Genomic DNA, 23,827 nt, shown 5'->3' with positions numbered 1-23,827 from the left:
CCAGCAAATGAAACCAGCGCATAGCTTGCACTGATTTATGCATGCCATGGTCTGGTATGATTGTGCTCCTCCAAGGCGCGTTAGAAGGATGGTCTGATGCCTTCTAGAAAACACACTTAGAGGGGACACTGCTGAAGTTTTTAGAGCCTTGTTGAGACCACTGGTAATTAATACTTAGTCACCTTTTATCCTATTCCATTTTACTAGCTCAGTTTTTTCACTTTGCAGAACTAAAGCAAGCTAAGCCTATGCACCAATTTGCAGGAAACACATTCGCAAACTGATCTCTTAATAATTTGCACAAGTCCAACAGTTTGGTTATGTTTAACTTCATCAGAAAGCATATTACAGTGTCCCACTAGTTGAGAATGTTGGCAGTTCTTGTTTGCAAACATTTTTGTTTCTACAATTGACGTGAAGTTGTACATTTGAGTACCTATAACTGGTGACCCATCAACTCTCAATTGTTTGCTGTTGTTGACTTTATGTTTGACTGCTACCCTATACTTACTCTTGATTACTGCAGGAGGCACTGAAGGGGGGAGAGATAATTTTCTGTCAGGTGACCTCAACTCCACAGATATGCGCCACCAAGAACATGAATGGAACTGTGCTGCTTTACTGAGGTTTTGTGGGTTGTTTTTTTATACAGCACTAACGCAACCTGAAGTTGCTGGAGCACTTTACATGAGCGTCACTTACATTAGTCAAGGACACATTCACTATTTGTAGGCATAGGGAGAGTAAGTGATTTTCCCAGATTCACAGCATGTAGAGCCGATGCCGAGACTCGGACCTGGTTCCACAGTTCCAAAGTCGACAGCTCTGGCCATTACACCACATCCTCTCCCCAGGGTTTCATCTGAGATTACGAACTGACTTGTGCACCAAGAGATATGCTAATTTTAAAGACCTGGCTTGATTTGTATGAGTTGCTAGCTGACTCTTGTGCTTTTTAAATATTGACCTAAGACTTCATTGAAGAACTGGCATATCAAATGTTTTTCAGTTTTTCAGTTGTGTACACGGTTGAAGGTTTGTAAATGAGAATGGGCATTTCAAGAAGACTGTTTGAAGTGACACATACAGAAAAACATTCCAATTCTTGACTGGAATGACTTTCTCCTTGTTTCCTCAGTTGTATAACGGTAGTGTCATATTGCCTGGGGATTAATTTGGCCCACTGGCAACTTTGTGCCTTAATTTTGTTTTCACTACAGGCCATGCGTGCTCTCTGTTAATGCTGATGACCTTATATGTAGGATGCTGAAAAAAAAGAAAAGCTCAATGACTCAGTCAACGCTGGCCGCATCATAGCGCATTTTTCTAGTCTTTAAGCCATATTGCAAAACAACTTGTGCAGCTGTGCAACATGTCTAAAAACAATTGACAAAGCCGATAGATCTCTCATAGGTGGAACCTACTGTGTTTGCCTATGCTTTTTGTTTGTTTGTTTCTTCAGCTTTGTATTGAAACAGCAAGGAACAGAGGCAAACAGTGGAGAAGTCTGCCTACCTGAAAATGATGAATTTCTTTAACGTGAAATGTCAGGGTCCTTACATACATCCTGGGCCAAAATGGCTTTCTGTTCATAAATGCTATCTAGATCTCGACGGGGCCCTTTTGCGCTTGAGTTCAGGAAACTGTTTTCAAAAGAGGAGTCCATGTGATCCAGTTGTGCCAGGTTTCTGCGGCCACACTTCTCTGAGCAGCTTTAGTAATTCAGGTTCAACCTTTGCTCGCATCTGCAGTGGCGTACAGGCTGGCTGCCACACTCCCTCCATTTTTGAAGATCTCATACAAGAACCTGCAGTTCGCCTGCCTGCTCGCTGTCTGCCTCCACATGAATTAACTTCACAGTCAATGTGTTAATGATGCATTACAGCGCCATTTTCGTAGTGTTTGATGGAAATGTGCGTGTAGTGAGTGGGAAAGCTCCGCCCATATTTTTCATTGGCTTGTCATTGTCCACTATAAACTGTGGCTGTTCATTGGTCAAAAGGCGTAGTGGTCCTTGCTTAGTACAGCCTTGTCTCATTTTGTAACGTCACATGGCGAAACCCATATTAGGTATGTTGTTACTCAGTAGGTTTTAATTACAGCTTCCGAGCACTATTTTCTCAAATAGCTTTACGGACACGGTCTCTCCTAACACTTTTAAAAAAAAAGTATAGCAAGGGTGCCGAACACATTTGCAATGCAATAGGTCTTGTATTTGAAGAGTTTAAGCTATTGGCATTGTAAATGACAATGCCTTTTAGTTATCTGTTTTAAAAACAGCACATAAATAAAAGGCATTGTCATTCACAGTGCCAATGGCTCAAAATCTGGTAAATGCGAGACCTCTTGCATTGCAAATGATTGTTTTTTATTGCTCTGGGCCAAACTTTTAGTGAAGAAAAATAACCCCTGATCCCTAAAATAGAGTGCCAGTGCAAACACCACCTTCTCAGCGTATACCACTGGTCTCTCTTAGTTCTACCTTTCCTCTGTATCTTTCTGTTTCTCCTCACTTGTCCTGTTGTGGGATGAAAGCTCATCAGGAATAGGTGACTATTACATCCTGCCTCTCCTTTGTGCTGTTTGCTGCCCTGTAATTTTTATTGTCAATGGAATAGTATTTCAAGACCACAGAGGATGGCCCTCCAGCAGTGCCAGACTCTGCTGAATTGGAGGCACACTGGGGGCCCACTACAAATGTACTGGTATCTATCCTAATACTTTCCCAGAGTTACCAGTATCACTGGCATGAGTGATTCTGGGGGGTAAGGGAGCAGAAATAATGCTTCAGTTACTTACAGGTAATTGCATTACTGAGTCATCTTCCCTAGCCTCTAGTCATTGCTACATTGCTACATTGAGGCAATCCTGCCTCACCAGACACCCATACCACGTGATTTTTCCATACAATAAAAAGACCCCTCCCCCTTGAATCCTCCTGAATATGTCATGTAACCCGACACAAGCCCAAATAAGTAGGCCTGGACCACCTGGGAGGGAGGGACGTAATGAATAGAAACAAGGGAGGATGACTCAGAGTAATGCAATTACTGGTAAGTAACTGAAGCATTACCTCACCATCGCTTCCCTTCAATACTACATTGGGATGTACAAAGCAACCAGGACAATCAAAACGGCAAAGCACAAATTCAATTCAAGTATGGGAAACACAAAAGACAAAGCAATGACCCACCAAAAAGGTGACTCCGGGACCAACACCAGCGACCCAAACACCACAGACTGGCCAACAGCCTGATCAATCCAAAAAGGAGAGGCAAAATACAGGTAGGGGGCAGGTGGCTGCCGTGCACATTCCAGCAACGGAAGCACCCCACATCACAGCCCATGGGGAAGACATAGAGCACATAAATTAACATTGAAACAAAAAAGGAAAAACCGGACCTAAAGCCCAGCAAGCCAGAGAAAGCAACAGCCAAACCCACGGACTCAAAGAGGAAGGCCACAACTACTCAGACACCAGGCTAAATATCACAAACATGGAATCGGAAATCCGGACAAGAGATGTCCCATACAAAGAAACCAGAAGAGACCTCCTGACATCCAGACAATGCAGCCACATTGAATCCCTAGAAATAGGAGACACAAAAAAGGAGGGGAAAACAATTCCTTGTCCGCACGAAACTGGGAAGCAACCTCAGGACAAAAAGAGAGAAGAGGCCACAAAACAGTCCATCATAAAAAATGATGCCTGAAAGAAAAAGCCCCAGGACACGCAAAGTGGAGCCAAAAAAACAAACAACAAAAAGATCGCCAAAAGAGACAACAACCCGACATCAACAGAGAACAGGGGCTCAAACGGAGGAACCATAAACACCACCAAACCCTAAAGAAGACCTCAAAAAGGGAAAGCGTCCCAAGAGAAGGAAGAACATCTAACAAACCCAGGACCAGACGACCTATCAAACGTTCGCACCCGACAGAGTGCACCAAGAACCTCCAAAAGCCAGGATAGCAGCCCACAGAAGCCCAAGGGTGGCAACATCCAACCGCCAAAGTAGCACCAGCTTGCAGAACCACCAGCACATCAAAGAAGCATAAGAAGAAGGGTCAATTCTGTCACCCCAACACCACAGCCAAAGAAACGCCAGGGCCGCACAAAAGATCCAGGAGTAGACAATTGCCAAGAAGGAAGCAGAGATGGAGCTAAATTAGCCCACACCCCCGTATGCAGCAAGCCGAGCCCTGACAGAGAGTGTCACAACCGGCAAGCAGAGAGGCCTCGCCGAACTCGAAGAGTAGCCAGTCAGTACCCCGACCCAAAAGAAGAAGACCGTGCCCCACAGCCGAGGGGAAAAGAAATGGAGGGCCAGCCAAACTACTTCCGGTGCACATCCCCCAGGCCACAGACTCAGAGAACCCCAGAAATGAGCAACACCGGGACTGGAGGGAAAAAAGAACCACCCCGCAGGAAGGCAGCAGCAACCAGCCCAGCATCCCCCCGGAAACACCCTTGCCACAGGCAGAAGGCAAGACCAAGCCTGTGCAAAAGGAACCAAGCAAATCAAAAAGACCCACATGAGGACAGCAAGGTGCCACCAGACCATGAGGCACCAAGGCAGCCATAGCTCCCGCACTGCCATCCAGAGAGACCCACCAGAACAGGTACTGCAAACAGACCACAGATGCGACCGAAAACAGAAAACAAAAACAAAACACCCAGAACATGGGCCACAAAGTACACAGGAACCAGAAGGACACATGCAGTCATGAAGACCCTGGCAACGCCAATGAAATGCGCCCACAGTCAGCCTAAGCCCCAAAGAAGCCCTAGACTAGAAGTCAAGACCCCAGAATACCTGGAAGGAAGGCCCCAGGGACAGGCAGCACAGCTGGACTCTGGAGCCCACATTCCAAAGGACAGGGAGCAAGGCACCAAAGATAGAGCAGCTGAATAGCACAGCCGATCATAGTAAACCCCACCAAGGCCTCCAGTAAAAACAATAAATAAAAAATGCAGCATGGGCCGCAACCAGAAAGGCAAGGATGTCACAGAGTAGGTAAGGTGCTGCAGAACCAAAACTGGCTGAAAGGACTCAAAAGCCATCCAAGCCACAGAACGCCACAAAGCACGCAAAACATCTATCCAAGAGACAACAGTCAAAGCACTGGATGACATCGCACTACTTCAGGATACTTCAACAGAATTGGCAGGATTTTATTCCATGTCCTGTGAGAGCCATGCCAGAGGCAGAAGACTCACCATCGAGCTAAAGCTCCATGGACATAAAGTAGCAGGGCATAAGAGGAGCCCATGAACAACAAACATGGGGCCCAAAGAGCAGCGCAGACTAACATGAATCTACAACGACCAAAACCCCTGGGGTGAGTGTGCAAGGCCAAAACCATAGAGAAAGCCGGACTTGAACCAAAAATTAACCATACAAAAACTAAGGGAAGCGAAGAAGCCAAAAACGACTCCCAGCCCACATATATAGCAGCTGCCCCAATGCGAAACACCCAGTCAATGACAAACAGAGCTGGCTAGGGCCCCAGAGGCACAAAACGCCCAATGCAGAAAACATAAAAACACCCCTCCGTGCAAAGCCCAAAAAGGCACAAGCGATGGGAAAGCCATAACTTAAGGCCAGGGCCAAGTCCCTCTAGTGTCAGGAAGCCATCGACGTGGAAGTAAACAAACAGAAGGAACACCGGCACTGACAAGCAACGCAGCAAAATGGGGCCAGCAGGCCTCCACGGGCAGAGAAAAATTAGACCAAAACCCATGGCATGCAGAACGTGTGCCGCACTACAAGCAAATAGAAACACTAAGCATAAACAACAACAACTGGGCAGGCTGTGCCCCTAACAAGCAGCCACAACCAGGGCACCTACACTGGCCCACACAGAGAGCCTTGCAGGCCGAGCAGCTGGACGCTGAGGAGGCACTGCATCCACAGCCAACCAGAAACCCTAATCCAGCCATATTACGGCACCGCAGACCTCTGACCAGCTAGAAAAGCTGAATCCCTGACCACACCTAGTAAGCCACAGAGCAATCAGATGCCTAAACACTATGCGGGCTCCCAGGAGATCCAACAACACACACCAGAGTAGACCGCCACTCCCAGAAACCCTGAAGCTAGCAAGAAACACTCGAAAAGATTACCAGTAGATGCTTGAAGCTGTGGATTATATTGGTGAAAACAAAAAATCTGCATAATACACCTGAGTTTGAAGAGCAAAACGCATAGTTGGAGAAAACTAATGCACATTGAATTCCAAGTCCTGGGGAGCAGACTTCAAGGAGCAGTTCAAGGTGAAAGAATCCTCCCAGGGAGTTTAACAAGAGAGAATAAAAGGAAACGTTCCTGTACCAATATTGGGGTAATGGAATTGAATACCCCAAAGGAGTGTCTTGGCTCACGGCCAACCCATTCAACCCTTCTCAAGGGAAGTATCTCCGTAATCAGCACATAAACACCAGCAACACCCAAAAGGAGTAGCACTGGAGACGCTACACACAGCAGCAGTACAGCATGTCACCAGAAGCCGAGGAGTCTTCTACATGCACCTCCCCACAGTCGACAGGAGGAAAGCAAAGCAGACCTCAGCCTAGAGGCACAAGAAAAGTGAAGGGAGGAGGCCAAGACGCTGCCATACTGCAGGCAGACACCTCCTCCCTCAAGCACTCGGTGTACCATCTGCAGGCTCTGGCAAATGTACTCAGACCAGCCGCACACCTCAATACGGCAGCAATCCTCATCACAGCCGCACCGCAGGCCAAGAGGAACCAGGAAGCCCAAAAGGGCCGGCATCCGGAAGGGCAGCCCCAGCCATCGCAAAAGCTGGTAAAACACCGTCTCATTAGCATGCTCAGAACATGCCACACGGACAGCCCAGTGGTATCCCCAGTGCATCATAGAAAACCAGCGGATCGGCCCATCTCCGCAGTGCCTGGCCAGTACATTGGTCCATCATTACACAAACAGTGAAGAACAAGCATTGAAAATGCAATAGGTCTCGCCTTTGATTAAAAATCCTATAGAGCAGGTGACGTAAAATAATTCCATTTAAGATAAAAATTTCGAAGCCTTTTGACACCCATCCGCCCATATTTCAATAAAACTGGTTTTAAAACGTTACAACATTGATATCTAAAAAATAAACACTCCAATAAAATGTGCACATTTAAGCATTTCATCCCTAATCCAGCGGGGACGGGATGCTTTACTGGCGGCAAAAAACAAGTCCCCAGAGTGTCACGCCGCCAGTGTAGCATCCAATCCCCGCATGCACGTTTTGTTTTGGAATCCGTATCGATTCCAAAAGGTCGTCGTCATGGCAAGAGTAGCGCATGTGCGCTGCTAACACCAGACAAGACCTAAAAAGCAGCAGCACCGCACACGGCGGCGCGGTATCGTGAGGTCTGACAAGACAAAGTAAAAACAGGAGGATTTGAGGGGGAGGGGTCTTTTTATTGCATGGAAAAATCATGTGGTGTGAGTGTCTGGAGAGGCAGGATTGCCTAAATGTAGTAATGAAGGGAAGCGACAATGAGGTAATACCGATTCCTTGTTTGGGAGGAACAACATAAGGGAACCATGTTTCATCACCGGTGCCCACATGCCGTTCTGCATTGCTTGCCACATTTTCACTTGGACATTTCACTTGTTTTTAGCAGGAAGCGTATCCTGGTGAAAAACAGCTGACCTGGGTGTTCCATGGATCTTGTAATCCGATTATGGCCTGGAATTCCTGTTACCCCCCCTACCCCTCTGCCTGCCATCAGGATTAGTGGGACACTGATAATGAGGTCCGAAGTTTAGTCCAATCCATAGTGGAAGGTGGCTACTGTTACCTCACCAAGACAAGGGAAAATTAGGACTTGGCGGGAATAAATGGCTAGCCTTTTTATCTGTACTCTTAGTAATCCTCAGAGAAGTATCAACAGAGCCCCTCAGCAAATCTGCATAATGTCCCTCACTAAGAATCCCACTTCCTCAAAAATGTGTGATGTGTGACTTTGCTTAGCTTTGTTTGAAGAGTGCTTGTTCCCTGAATGGTGTCCTCTCTGTGAGCACATTTCAATTCATTCAAAATGGTGACTGACTGCACAGGCTGTTTCAACTTCCAGTTCCTTGGAACTGCCCCTGAAGTAGCACAGCAAAGGTGCAGTAGCAGTATCATGCTTGTCTGATTTCAGGGTGTAATATATAACAAGGCCAAAGCCCTGCCTGAACACAAAAAAACTAGCCTAAAATGTTTGACTACCTAAGCAGGTGGAAATGCTTCCAGGTGTGTCTGTGGGTAGCCTGCCAATGCTCAATGTCTGTCTGCATTGTGTGGGGTCCCATCCACATTCCATGGCACACACTGTCTCCCCTCTTTGTGCTGAGCTAACTACTTTCTGAAACTAGACTTCGTTTAGGGAGTCTGTCTTGTCTATTAAGTCATACACCCAATTCACCATTTGGTGTATGCTTCCTCCCATTTTTTGAGGAACCGTCACGGAAGATAAACCGAGCACTAAGTGACCAGTATTATCATTTTGAAAGTGTTACACCTTTTATTTGACTCTTGTTTCCTGTCAGTGCCCACAGAATTCTCCAAAGCCATTTCATTGTATTCACTTTGAACCTAAAGCTCAGCCGCCCATCTCGCAGAAGTATTTAAAAAGGATCTCCTGAGTAACTAGATTTCCCCAAAGCAGGGACCAGTTGCAGCGGAACTCGGAGAAGGACTCCAGGACTAATCAGCAAGGAGTGGAACATAAGTGACGAAGAAAACAAAGAGGAAGCCCCTAATGGCTGAAAATCTATATGAAAGACACCTCACCTAAGTCACATAGGTGCCACTAGGACCATGCATGCCTACCAGTGGTGGTCAAACAGAAAGACACCTGAAATTCAGAAGTACCAAGGACATACAGGAGGCATTACAAGACTGCACCAGCGCTATACTTATGTACTATCTGCTCTGCACTGCCTATATACATCATTTAATTGCTACAAAATAAGTGTAGGAGACCAAGGCTTTTCTTCAGAGCCTGCTGCTAAATGCAGATGTCGCCAATTACCAAGGCTGCACAGCCTTCATGCCACCTCATGCCGCTTTCTTTTAGTACTCTAAATGTTTTATATCTTTCTCTCTCTCTTGAAGATCTTTTCTCGCTTACCTTTTCCCGTTGTCACTGTTTTCCTCTCTTTTTGCATGTTTTTTCCCTTTTCTGCCCTCTCCCTTTCGCTGGGTCAAAGCCTCATGCTGGAAGATAAGCTCTGGTCCCTAAAAATGAATGCCAGAGCCCACCACCTGCAACCAGCAGCACCAACATGGCACTGGTGTTTCCCATTGACTATGGTCGGTCGCCCTGATTCCAGAAAAGTTTCAGCTATAATTGTATGATGACCCACAGTTCTGGAGATAAAGCCATTCAAATTCCCTTAAATCCCAGTTTTCCGTTGCTGAAGGGAAAGGGTTTATTAAGTGATTCTATCAGGGGCCGTGTGAGCTGCAGTTATCATAAACTTTTGATCTGGACCTGCTGTTTTTGGGATACAGACCAGTTATTGCTGTGACTGGCAGCCTGTGTAGACCACCAGTAATCCCACTGAGGGCTTTTGAGGTTGGTTAGAGCTATAACTGGTCTCCCTTTAAACTGAACCTGGTCCTGACATCTCCAACCAACAAAACCCTTGTGACCCTGTTAACTGGACACCAGAACATTAATTCTAGGCCGGTGCTTGGCATATTTTTAGCAGCCTTAGCTCAAGCTCAGTGAGTTGTCCCTCCCACATTGCAACCCGAGCAGCTGAGAAAGTAGAACAAGGGGAAGAAATAGCAGAACATCCTTACCACAGTGTATCTAGTTTCTTTGTTCTATTGACTGGGGACTACAGACAAAATTATAAGAGGGGCATTTACACCCAAAGGTTTCGGAGCACAGCAGAAAACTCTCATTTCTTTTCCCATGGGATAACGTTGTACAAATTGTTCATAAGCCCCATGCACTTTGATCTGCAGCTCCTTACAATGGGGGAGGCTGTAAGAATTTTTAGGGTTGTATCTCTGATCCAGCATGTGCTATAACCTTCCTATTTTGTGTTCCTCTTTATTGACATGCTGATGTTGTAAACACATACATTTTATAAAAAGATGTATCTCGTACTGGACTGTGACCATTGACATATTATATTAATTTCATCATTAGAGCACACATATATCACATATATATGATCATACTTATCAGGTGCATAGATACAGAGATGGTACAGAGCCAAGTTGTTACCCTTTTTAGGTCAAGCCTAGCGGCAGAGCGCATGCGCTGCACGCTCTGCGAGACTGTGTACTAGAGTATGGGAGAGAAGCCGCATTCACTCGGATTTGTTAATAGGTTTGTTAGTCCCTCCTTAGTACAGCCGTGTCTTCATTTGTATACTCCCATGCCGAATGGCCCTTTTACTTGGGTTGTTACACGGCACCTGGTATATAGTCATTAAGCACTATTTACTTCATTGAGGTTCTCTTACTGCAGGTCGGACACACGCTGCTTCAGCTGAAACCCCTGTTTAGGTCTCGCAGAGAGACCTATTGCCACCCATCCACAAAGCTGACTTTTACGATCCGGATTTGTAGAAGTGCACGTGCTCGTGACCGCGCTTCTATCCCCCTGCCTTGCTCTTCAAAGGCTCCCCTTACCATTTACTTGATGGCCGGGACTCTCTTCAGGCAGCTGATTGGCTGTCCTCAAGGAGGATTCCCAACAGTTCACGAGCTCGTGGACGAGCTTGCCCGATTCTTCCCCCTGCCAGCAGCATTTGGCACATCAAAGGCTTCGCTGCCCCGTCCCCCGCCGTCACTTATTCACGGCCGCAGGCCGTGCCTCCCTGTGCGTCACTTATTCACGGCCGCAGGCCGTGCCTCCCTTCTACTTCCCCTGCTCTTTTCCCCCAGTGCTTGTTTGGTAAATGTTCCTCTTGCTCTGGTCCTGAGTTGCGTTTATGCTCAGTCTGCTATAAAGAATGCATGCACTCTGCGCTGCCTGTCATTAGAGATACTTGGAAACATGTCACCGCTCATTTCGGTAGATTGCCCTCGATTGAGCCAGCCAGCCAGTCCTGCTAAAATAGAGCTATGCGCTCTTTCTATCTGTTCTGGATCTTCCCAAACTCAGACTAGTGACCTTTGCTCTCCAACTAAAACGGATGTGCGTATATTGATCCCTTTACTCTTCAGCGATTACCCTGAATCGCCTTTCAGCCCGTTCTGCTCATAGCTTCTTTTGTGTGCAGATTTTATATAACACGAACTCGACCCGCAGGTATTGGAGCGCTTCACATGAGCACCAGCCATCTGTTCCACAGCCTTACTCGGATTTCTCCACCCCCTCCCCAGCCAGCTTCCCCCAGGCTGTGTTCCCTCCCACCTTTCCTCCTCTGTCCCTCTCTTGCATGTAATATATATGAGACAAGTTTGATGCTTTTGTTAATTTTAATTATTTTTTAGCTTTACTGCGCGCAAACACGCAAACACGCAGACTACAACTTCTGTCAGTCAGCTGCACGTTTTTTATTCCCCCCCCCCCCCCTCACTCTCATGGTCTGTGACTCTCATCTGTATCCGTTATTGCATGCAATATATATGAGACAAGTTTGATGCTTTTGTTAATTTTAATTATTTAGCTTTACTGCGCGCAAACACGCCAACTACAGCTTCTCTGTCAGTCAGCTGCACGTTTTTTATTCCATCCCCCCCCCTCACTCTCATGGGCCGTGACTCGCATTTCTTTGTACATTCTCCCTTCTTGGTGCTCGCCTCAGTTTTTACCAGACACTCTCGCGTCACCCCCTGTCCCCCTGTTTTCCTACGGCCTCTTTCATTCCCTCTTATCCACGATTTTCTTCTCGACCACCACCAGAGCATCACTCAGCACCACCACAGCATCACTCAGCACCACCACAGCATCACTCAGCACCACCACAGCATCACTCAGCACCACCACAGCATCACTCGGCACCACCACAGCATCACTCAGGGCCTCCACAGCATCACTCAGGGCCTCCACAGCATCACTCAGGGCCTCCACAGCATCACTCGGGACCACCACTATCGGCCTCCCTCTATCTATCACTCTCCCTCTATCTATCTATCGCACTCACTCTATGTATCGCATCACTCAGCACCACCACAACATCAATCTGTGCAACCATTCAACAACAACTGGTTCAAATATGTTCTCTCAATGTTTCAAGCTTTATTACAAATGTCACAAAAAGATGTTAATATTTCACTTCTGTTCTTGGATTTTTGTCACAATAAAATACACTGAACATAATCTTCACAAAAGTCATTTACAAAAGTTTGAGCTATTGCCATTATAAATTACAATAATTTTCATTTAAGTATTAATTATTTTAAAAAAATTAAAAGCCATTGTTATTTGTAATATCAATACATCTAAGTCACGTCAATACAACACATATTGCAGTACAAATGCTATAGGTGTCACATTTGCGAAAGTTAAAACAATTGGCATTGTCAATGACAAAGCTACTAATTTAGCTATTTTCAAAACCAACACAATAATTAAAAAATTGTCATTTACAATACCAATAGCTCAAACTTTCCTAATGCGAGACCTATTGCATTGCAAATGCTTGTTTTTTAAGCAGCAAGGCCGCCCCTGTAAAACGGACGCCTGCTTTCAATCACTTTAACCCGGCATTATCTTGTGTCTGTTTCAACTCCCCCACCCCCCAAGGAAAATGGATTTAGGAATGATTAGCGAAAGTCAAGTGAATTCCAGCTAGCACATAATCCTGTGCTAATGGGCTGAAGCTGACAACAGCACATCTGTGTTACATGTCATCTGTACTAAAGCCACCTGACGGGTTGTTTTCAAAAGCCTGTTTTGTTAACAACACCACCACCACCAATGCCTCCCCCACCATCAATACCGCCACTTCCACCAATACCACCCCCACCAATACCACCACCACCACCAATACCACTACCGTCACCACCAATATCACTATCACCACCACCAATACCACTTTCAGCACCACCAATACCAACACCAATACCATCAATACCACAATACCACCACCACCACCACTACCACCACCACCAATACCAACACCACCAATACCGCCACCAATACCACCACCACCACCAATACCACCACCGCCAATACCACCACCACCAATAATACCAACACCACCGATACCACCACCAATACCATCACCATCACCAATACCAACACCATCAATGGTGAACAACCGTTACAACGAAACTATTACAACGCACTACCATTACAACGCGGTCATTACAACGCAAACCATTACAACGCATTGCGCTGGGGGCGCTCTAGGATAGGGAATAAGTTTAATTGTCTATCCAACACCTTCCCTAGTGTCCACGGGGACTGGAGTTGGAATAGAAAATTATACTTACCACTATCCAGCACCTCTAAGCGCTATGCGTTGTAAAGGTTTGGGATGTAAAAACCGCGTTGTAAAGGCAGGCGTTGTAATAGCCTGCGTTGTAACGTCATACATCCACCATCAATACCACGATCTACACCACCACCCATACCACCACCACAACACCAATACCACCACCGCCAATACCAACACCACCAATACTACCACTGATAACACCACCACCAAACCACCACTGTTACCACCTTCAATACCACCACCAACACCACCACAACCAATACCACCAACACTACAAATACCACCACCAATATCACCACCACCACCAATACCACCACCACCACCACCACTACCACTACCACCACCACCAATACCACCACCACCAATACCACCACCTCCACCACCACCAATACCAACATCAATACCACCACCAATACCACCACCATCAATACCACCACTAATACCGCCACCACCAATACCACTAATGTCACCACCACCACCAATGTCACCACCACCACCAATGCCACCACCAATACCACCACTACCACCAATACCACCACCACCAATACCACCACCACCAATACCACCACCACAAATACCACCAATACCACCACCACCAATACCAATACCACCACCAATACCCCTCCACTAATACCACCACCACCAATACCACCAACAGAATACCAGTACCATCACTACCAGTACCACCACCACCAACACCAACACCACCACCACCACCACCAATACCAGTACCAGCACCGATACCAGTACCGCCACCACCACCAATACCAGTACCACCACCACCAATACCACCACCAATGCCAATAGCACCACCACCAATACCGCTACCACAATACCACCACCTCCACCAATACCACCACCTCACCGCCTCTCGCTCACTAGTAATAGCAGGGGCACTGTATGAGGCCGGAGCTGCTGCCAAGACCATCCCTCCCTTCCTCCATGCCTGCCATAGAGCATAGACCGCCCTGCACCAGGAGGTGAAGCCAGGGCCCTACTACAGCTGGAGTGTTTTTTATTAGGCCTAAGATAGGAATGACATTATGCAACGCCACACTGCACACTCACATCACAGAGAGGGTAGGAACTAGCTCCCTCTCCTGCTCTTCCTCCTGAGCCGCGACAGTGTAATCACAGAGCGAAAGGTGTTGGAGCGCTTTGTTAGGGTTTATAGCTCGAATCATAAGCAAATCTCACTTCACAATTTGTGTCTGTGTAATTTACAACACTTTCACACCTTCTTGATTGCACTATTTATCACTACTTTAAAGACGTCGCAGGCCTGTCTCTTCCTCTGATATTTACAATCTAACAAGCGGTCGAGAAGGCCCTTTATTGCAATGTTATAGGTCTCGCATTTGCGAGAGTTTAAGCTATTAGTATTGTAAATGACAATGCCTTTTATTTATATTTTAAAACCCAAAACATAAATAAATGGCAATGTCATTTACAATGCCAATAGCTCAAACTCACGTGAATGTGAGACCTATTGCATTCCAAATGCTTGAAGGACCACCCTTGCACAGCTTTTTTTTTTATATAGCGCAAACTTGACCTGAAGGTATCAGGTATCAGAGCGCTTTATATGAGCACTAGTTGCTTTACATAAGGACGCATTCATGTTTGTAAGGCACTGGGAGATTAAGTGATTTTCCCAGAATCACAGAATGTTGAGCGTCGTTGCTGAGACTCAAACCTGGTTCCCTAGATTTGAGGTTGATTGCCCCTAGCCGTTAGGCTACATCCTCTTCCCTGACAGTTTATTCCCTGATTTAGCGGCTACCACTGAAAAAGTCCTACCTAGTCTCTAACAATTGGGGGTGAACTAACAAATTTGCATTAGTCGAGTGTTGCACCAAGGATGAGATGTACCTCTTGAATTTAGCCAAAATGTCCTTGAAGTGTCGATCTATATATGGTTTTGGTCCACAATAACAAGTGCCACAGAAATTAAGTGGAAATATAGTGCCAAATTATGCAGCAGCATTACTGAATTATGCTGCAAGAAAGGGCAAATTATGCTGCATTAAAGCTGCACATTCTATGGCACTATTATTTTTTAACATACATTATTACTTTCAATGGGCCCCCAGGGGCACTTGGCAAAGCCAATGTCCCCCTGGGGCATTTCGCGCGAGGGACGACCTCACGCGACCTGATTGGGTGGTGGGAGGGACTAGGTCCAAAGGAAGGGAGGGGAGGGAGGGCTGACGTCACTCTGAGCGAGTGAGAGGAACGGTGGTGTCGCTTTTTGAGGCGGCGCTCGTGAGGCACTTTTCTGTCAGTGCTGACAGGAGATTTGGTGAGGAATTTCGACGTGTTTTTCCTCATTCATTGTTAGAATGGCGGCGGAGAATATTGCCATAGAGGCAGTGCGAGCATTGGTGGCGGTGGGACGGAGTGACCTGCTGAGGCCCGGCGCAGTGCTAGATACTTCAGTAGCTGTCAAGCGTCCGCGTCGCTTGGCGGCAGAAGGAGTTTCTAGAGCGGTGGCTGCCTGTCAGCCGGTTCAACATACTCTACATGAGGATGAAGGTGGAGCGAGGTTGACAGCGGCAAGAGCCAGGAGAGCGAGGTCCACGAGCAGAGGAGGTCGGGGTAAGAAGCTGCCACCCCCGCGCTCGTCATCGGCCCCCAGTGAGTTACAAAGGGGTTGTCATTTAATGAAGGCACCGGCAAGACGTAGGGCGGGTAGGCGCGGCGTCAGTGCTGGTGGTGTATTTGACACGCGCGTGTCTATGATTCAGCTGTCGGAAGGAGTGGCTGACAGGGAGTTTGATGAGCAGATGGCCAGCACGTCTCAGGAGCAGGGCAGTATAGCGCCACGACCCAGTAAGAAGGTGTCAGGATTGCAAATGAGGTCAGAAGGGCAGCTGGTGAGCAACAAGAGAATTGACATAGCACCAGAAGTGGATGCTGACAGGAGGAGTCAGATTTTAGTGAGCTACTCCAGTGACAGTGATTCTGAGGAGTATGACCAGTCAGGAGTTGAGGAAGGCGAGGATGTCAGGGGCGGTGCGATATTACTTGAGGAGCAACCTCAGCAGGATGACTTTATGGACTGCCAGAACATTCTTGTCCCTCAGTCTAGAGTCCCCACAAAACAATTTGTTGAGGAGGAGGCTAATGTGGATTTAACACATGATTTTCAATTTTTACAGGATGAACAGCAGCTGTGGGGTGTTATGTGTACACCTCGTGATAAGCATTTCAGGAGTGGGAGGTGGGGGGAAGTGGGTGGTAGGTGTGGGGGCCGACAGGTGAGGGATTCTAGTGCGATGTTTCCAGAAGAAAGGCCTCCGCCTGGGCGTCCTGAGGTAGTTTCTAACATGGGGTCTGTGATTCCGCAAGGTCAATGGGTGTGGGTGGAGCACACGGAGTTGCCAATGGCACAAAGGGCTGGTACCTCAGCTTCAAAGTTATCGGGTAAGTATGGTACGGGTCCTTGCTCGAGCGGTGAGTACCTTCAGGATGCTGCTGGTCTGGTACCAGATGAGCAGTTCAATTTCTCTCAGACGGCGCCGCAGATTGTGGTGCTTGGGAGGGGGGCGAGTTCGAGACGTGGATCTGGTGCGGATTTCACAAAGGCGACTGGGTGCTTTTCGCGGAGGCCTGAGTCAGATTTTCAAAATACACTTCTTAACTTGGCGCCTGGCTCTAGGCCAGGTATGAGTTTTACTATGTCAGGCAATGAACAACAGTTTGTTAGTAATGTTGATGAAGCAGAAAAAGAAAATGAGTATTCTGCTAGACGTGGACTGTCCCATGGTGGGAGGCTAGGGGCTGGGAGGGGTGGGAGTCGTATAACTTCTGCCAGTGTATTTCAGAGTTCAGGAGCGGTTCTCTCACCGGCACGTATGACTCCGAGCGGACATCATCGGCGTGATGGTCTGGAGGATTTTCGGCGACGGGCTGCGCAGCTACCAGCAGGTAAGCCAGACTGGTGGGCTGCTTGGACACGGCCGTTGGCTGGGGGTTCAGGTGGGGCGCCTGCGGAGGGTGGTCAAGGAATGGGGGAGGCGGGGGACGGATTGGGGTCAAAACAAAGTGAAAGTGTGAAAACGGTGGCAGGGCATGGGGGGAGGTTGGGGAATGACAGTCCATGTTCATCGGTTACTAGTTCAGAACAGAGTGAGGTGACTACAGTGAGGGGTACGAAATTGCCTTTTATGGGGGTGTCCATGCCATTAGGCATACATTTGTCAAATAGAACTAGGCAGCGGATTTGGGACCATGAGTACGTGGATGTGTTCAGGCTCCTTCATAGGGAACTGCAAGCAAAGGAAGGTTCTAAGGAGGAGGAGGTTGAATTGTCCCGCCGTCCCAAAGTCCCGAAAACAATAGAGAACTGGACAGCGGCCTTTCTGATCTATGCCAGTGTCTATTGTGAACGCTACCCAGAGAGAGCAGTTTCGCTTTTCAAGTATGTAGATGTCATTAGACGGGCTCACTTGCAAGCAGGGGGTTATGCGTGGCTGAACTACGATGAAGAGTTTCGGGCGAGAATGAGTTTATTCCACGATAAGCCATGGGGTGAGGTTGATCAAGAGCTGTGGTTACAGTGGATGTCGGGTCATTCTTCTGCCAACACGATCCATACAGCAAGTGGGTTGCCGATTCCTTACCGGCCCTTTTCTCAGCGTCCCGCCACACAGGGGGCGGGTGGCGTTGGGCGGGGACAGTTGCCCGCAACTGGAGCATGTTGGAGCTTTAACCGAGGTTCCTGTGTGCGCCAGTACTGTAAATTTAAGCATGAATGCTCTCAATGCGGGGGCAGGCATGCTGTCTTTCAGTGCTTTCCCAACCAATACCCGGGAGAACATGTTAGGGGGCAGAGGGGGGGGAGAGGATCTGTACCACCTCTTATGCCAAAGGGCGCCTACTCCAATTAAATTACAGGCCATGTTGAGCGCATTGGAGGTGTATCCTGATGTTGGAGGAGCGGCTAAGTTGTTTTGGGGGTTTCGACTAGGCTTTCGGATTGGTTACCAAGGACCCAGGGTTTCACGCTGGGCTGATAACTTGAAGTCAGCAAAGGAGATGGCGTCAGTGGTAAGGGTGAAATTGCAAAAGGAGGTGGATTTAGGCAGAGTAGTTGGCCCTTTTGAGTTTTGCCCCTTGCCAAACCTCATTGTATCGCCCCTTGGTGTCATCCCAAAGAAGGCAAAAGGTGAGTTTCGGCTGATACATCACCTATCTTGGCCGGAAGGGCAGTCAGTTAATGACTTTATTTCTACTTCTGATTCAGCAGTGACTTATGCGTCAGTGGACGACGCTTTGGAATTGGTGCGCAAGGCGGGGATGGGAGCTGAGCTGGCTAAATGTGACATACAGGCCGCTTTTCGCCTGTTACCTATTCACCCGGCGGATTTTGGTTTGCTGGGCATGTATTTTGAAGGAGAATTTTATGTGGATCGGGTGTTACCCATGGGCTGTGCTATCTCTTGTTCACTTTTCGAAACTTTTAGTACGTTTGTGGAGTGGTGTGTGGTCCAGCGTTCAGATCATGTGGCTGTATGTCATTATCTGGATGATTTTTTGTTTGTGGGCAAAGCAGGGACGGAGCAATGTGCTAAAGTTTTGGCCTGCTTTCAGGACATGGCGGAGGAATTTGGTATCCCCTTGGCGGAGGACAAAACGGAAGGTCCAACGGCCAGTTTGACATTTCTAGGCATAGAAATAGACACAAAAGAGATGGTGGCTCGTTTGCCCAGGCAGAAAGTGCAGGAGATCAGGTCTTTTTTACAAGAAATTTTGGGAGCTAAGCGTGTGCAGCTGAGACAAGTCCAGAGGCTTTTGGGCTATTTGAATTTTGCTTGTCGAGTTGTCAGGGCAGGCAGGACTTTTTGCAGGCGGCTGGGATTTGCGCTGGCTGGGGCGAGTTTGCCGCACCATCACATACGGATGACAGCAAAAATTAAGGAGGATTTGAACATTTGGTTGCGATTTTTGGATGAGTTCAATGGAGTGTCCATTAACTTCGTATCGGAAGACACTGTCTGGCCAGTGCAGATCTTCTCTGATGCGGCCGGGGCTTTAGGCTTCGGCTTATTTTGGGATGGACGGTGGTGTGCGGAGCAATGGCCTGCACAGTGGTTACATCAGGGTCGCAGCATTGCTTTTTTAGAATTTTTTTCCCTTGTTGGTGGCGCTGCAGATTTGGGGTGAGGAGTTCAGAGACCGATGTGTGTTGTTTCATATCGACAACATGGCGGTGGTTTATCTGGTGAATGGGCAGCGGGCAAAGGATCTGAAAGTATTGCAGTTGTTGCGGGCTTACATGTTATGGGTGCTGCAGCTGAATATTGTATTTAAAGCGCAACACATCCCTGGTGTCAACAATTCAATTGCCGACGCTTTGTCTCGTTGTCAGTGGCAGAGGTTTCGGGATTTGGCACCGGGAGCAGACCATTACAAGACACCGATTCCGCCGAACATATGGGACCTGGGGAATTGAGAATGGCTGAGTTTGTCGAGCAATCCTTGTCAGAATCTACACGACGCAGCTATCAGCTGGCATGGTCTGGTTTTTTGGGTTATACGGCTCAACATGGCAGGGAGGGTACAGCGGTGAGAGATGAAAAATTTATGTTGGGCTTTGTGCTGAGTTTAATAGACAGAGGTTTGTCTCCGTCCACCATTGTGGGCAAGTTAGCAGGCATTTCTTTTTATAGCCAACTGGAATTGGGGTGTGAGGTTCAAAAAGGTTTTCGTTTACAGAAAATGCTGAAGGGTTTTGGGAGGTCTTTTGGTCAAGCATCAAGGTTGAGGGACCCTATTACTTTTGACTTATTACATAAATTGTTGGGTGTGTTGCCTTCATGCTGCTATGATGAATGGGAATGTTACAGGTTCAGGTTAGGCATGATATGGTTGTTTTTCGGTGCCTTTAGGATATCAGAATTACTGGGATTACGGAATCTGGGTGGGATACGTTCGTCTGATATTGTTCTTTTGGATAATGATATATTGCAGATCAAGTTGAGAAGGTCAAAGACGGATCAAGCAGGTAAAGGGTCATTGGTGCGTCTTGGCAGGAGCGGGGTGATGGGTTGCTGTCCAGTGGGGGAATGGGAGGCATTTGTGAGTTCAAAGGTTTTTCGGGATGGTGATATATTCTGCCATGGAAATAAAACGCAGTTAACTTGTTTTCAATTCTTAGCAGTTTTGCGGAAAGCATTAACGTTAGCAGGGGAAAATCCACATTGTTTTGGGACACATTCATTCAGAATAGGTGCGGCTACCGAAGCTGCGAGGTTGGGTTGGGGGGCAGAGGAGTTACAGCGCATTGGCCGATGGAAGTCCAATTGTTGTTTTAAATATGTTAGGTTTTAAAAAAAAAAAAAAAAAAAAAACACGGCAATGCCATCCGCTTTATATGGCCAGTTAGTTATAGTGTTTTTTTCCATCACAGGTCGAGTGGCAGATTTTCCTCGAAAAAAGAGGACGTGGATCGTCGGCCATTCCATCGTGAAGTGGGCGGCGAACTTTGCCGAACAACAGCTATGTGGTAGAGGTTTGGGGTTGTATGGTAATGACCATGAGGTGATTTGGAGGGGTTTAGGGGGGATGAAATGGGGGGAGTTGTTTTCGGTCTTAAATAAAATGGCAGAGGTGTGGGGCATTCCAGACTTGTTGATCCTGCATTTAGGGGAAAATGACTTGTTGGAATGTTCAGGGCTGGCTTTAATCAAGCAGATGAAACTGGATTTGGCTGTCATCAAAGACAGATGGGAAGGGACCAGGGTAGTTTGGACTGAATTTCTTTACAGGAGCCAATGGAAAGGAGCCAGAGTTCAGACAGCTGTTGAGAGGGCCCGCAAAAAGGTTAATAAAGCAATGAAGTCATACTGCGTGGCAATGGGCATTACGGTCATTGCACACGAACATTTTAATGGTGACATGCTGCATTTGTTACGGAGCGACGGGGTGCATCTGTCACAGATGGGTCAGTCCTATTATTTAATGGAACTAAGAGATACTTTGGCAAACCTTTGGTGTGTTGACTTGTGGTGCTCCAAACCGGCAAAATGAGTTGCAATGGAACAGTTTTTCCTTCACAGTTATTCTTTATTGACTTGAGCAGTCCGTTTTTTCTAGATTTGGGAGGGATTTTTTGGGTGGGGCAGGAAAACTCAAGGGTTTTCCTGGGTGGCGTGTGTGATGGGGATTGGATAATCTAGAGCGGATTCATCCTTTCTCTAAGGGGGAGGGCTTGGGAGGGTAGGTGGGGAAGAGATGGAAAGAAGAAGGAAAACACAAGGATGGTATTAAAACAAGTTATGGTTATTGGAAATAGAAAGAATTGGAAAACGTTATGGTTTATATGTAAAAGGTTTGGAGAAGAAATAAAGATAAAGTTTGGTTGGAAAAGTTATGTTGCGGGTCTGTCTCTGGCTGTCCTGTAATAAAGGTGACCTTTTATACTATATTCAGAGTTGTGTGAGAGTCCTTATTTGCGCGATGGGCCCCCAGGGGCACTTGGCAAAGCCAATGTCCCCCTGGGGCATTTCGCGCGAGGGACGACCTCACGCGACCTGATTGGGTGGTGGGAGGGACTAGGTCCAAAGGAAGGGAGGGGAGGGAGGGCTGACGTCACTCTGAGCGAGTGAGAGGAACGGTGGTGTCGCTTTTTGACCCACCCACCCACCCTGGTTGCAAAATCAAAGGGGGGGTTGGTTTTTGTCGTCTGTCATGTCTTCATGTTAAAAAAAAAAAAAAAAAAGTATAAATAAAAAAAAAAAAAAAAAACTAAAAAAAAAAAAAAAACTAGGCAAGCATATATACATCTTGCTACAGGTCGAGATGTCAGGATGTCACCTCAGGACTACTCAGGCAGATTTTTTTTGTTGTCTTCGTTGGCGTGTGTGATGGGGATTGGATAATCTAGAGCGGATTCATCCTTTCTCTAAGGGGGAGGGCTTGGGAGGGTAGGTGGGGAAGAGATGGAAAGAAGAAGGAAAACACAAGGATGGTATTAAAACAAGTTATGGTTATTGGAAATAGAAAGAATTGGAAAACGTTATGGTTTATATGTAAAAGGTTTGGAGAAGAAATAAAGATAAAGTTTGGTTGGAAAAGTTATGTTGCGGGTCTGTCTCTGGCTGTCCTGTAATAAAGGTGACCTTTTATACTATATTCAGAGTTGTGTGAGAGTCCTTATTTGCGCGAAGTAGCTTTGCCTCATTAATACCAGTTTACTCACCACAGAACTAGAGAAAGGGCATGACAGGTATATGTCCCACAACCCTGCTGCTGTTGGATCTTTACCTGTCTCACACAAATACCACTTCGTCTCTCTCTCATATCTTACACTGTTATCTATCTATCTATCTATCGCCTTCTTCCCCACTGTGCACCTATCCCTGTTTCCCTGACATCTCCCCTGTACGTCCTTTCCATGGCCGAACATCGATTCTTTCCTCCTAACGCCTCTCCATCGCAGTCCCTTCTCCACATCTCATAATTCACCATGTTTTTCTCTCCGCTCATTCCGCTGTTCATGTATTCCCTTCGGAGACCCATCTCTTTCTTCTATCTTATACTCTCTCCGTCTTTGCTTTCTTTTGCTGTCACTTTAGCTGACTGACTTATTTTCAATGTATCTTCCTGGAAGGGGTGGGGGTATCTTACTTTTTCTGTCCCTCATAGTGTCCCCGTCTTTTTCATTTGTCTCCCTGTTCCCGAACTTGCGTGCACACCTTTCTTTGTCGAGCGCCCCTGAACCGTATCTCCATCTCAGATCATTTGTTTGGCTCAGTTACCTTTCTCCCTCTGGCCAGTTCCCACTGTCTATCTACCTTCACCGCCTCCCCTTTGTCAGTCATGTCTGTTTTGTCGATGAAAATTCCTCTATCTTGATCCGTATTTCACCTCGCTCGCACCCGCTCTCTCCGTCGTCTTTCCCTATCTCGCTCTTTTCGTTGTGTCCTCCTAGTCCGATGCCCCCCCCCCCCCCCCCCCCACTTAGTTTTCCTTACCTTATACCGCACGAATACTTCTGGCTCCGCTGGGTGTAATTAAATGGATTACACACTCTCCAGCCTTTAGCCCCAACCCCCTTCACGCAGCTCCTTCCCAAACTATCTAATTTCTGTCGGGTCTCTTCCGCCTTTTCCGCCCGCCCATTCCTCCTGCCTCGCTTCCGCCCTTGTTTCGCAATTTGAGAAGCTTCGTACAAAGTGTTTATTCTGAGCTGGTTCACGATAGGATTTGAGAGGAGAAAGGAGATTGAGTGCTCCTTGAACTCCGGCCGGGGTGAGGTCTCGTTGTTACTCGCCGTGCCTCTAACAGTTGTGTACCCTTTCCACAGTGACTCCACCTAGGGTGACCAACTGACATGGATGCAGATTCTTTACAGGACTTTCAGGACAAAGGGTCAAAAGTCAGGACAAAAACTCAGGATAAAAGGT

At 47.1% G+C, this 23,827-nt stretch overlaps 1 protein-coding gene across 3 annotated transcripts in view; it reads right to left on the bottom strand.

Annotated features, from left to right (window-relative positions):
- LOC144768564 (sulfotransferase 1C2-like) overlaps window positions 1-23,572 on the bottom strand; it is a 789,435-nt gene extending 765,863 nt beyond the window's left edge. The window contains exon 1 of one of the 3 annotated variants that reach the window (XR_013598577.1): window positions 23,396-23,526. The gene's annotated coding sequence lies outside the window, so the exon portion shown is untranslated. Of the gene's footprint in view, window positions 1-23,395 lie in introns of all 3 variants that reach the window. The other 2 variants (XM_078652337.1, XM_078652336.1) reach the window with 2 other exon arrangements.
- Between the last annotated feature and the right edge of the window lie 255 nt (window positions 23,573-23,827).

The sequence above is a fragment of the Lissotriton helveticus genome, chromosome 7 (assembly GCF_964261635.1).
Source record: "Lissotriton helveticus chromosome 7, aLisHel1.1, whole genome shotgun sequence".
NCBI lineage: Eukaryota > Metazoa > Chordata > Amphibia > Caudata > Salamandridae > Lissotriton > Lissotriton helveticus.
This window is presented reverse-complemented; position numbering and strand designations above follow the sequence as displayed.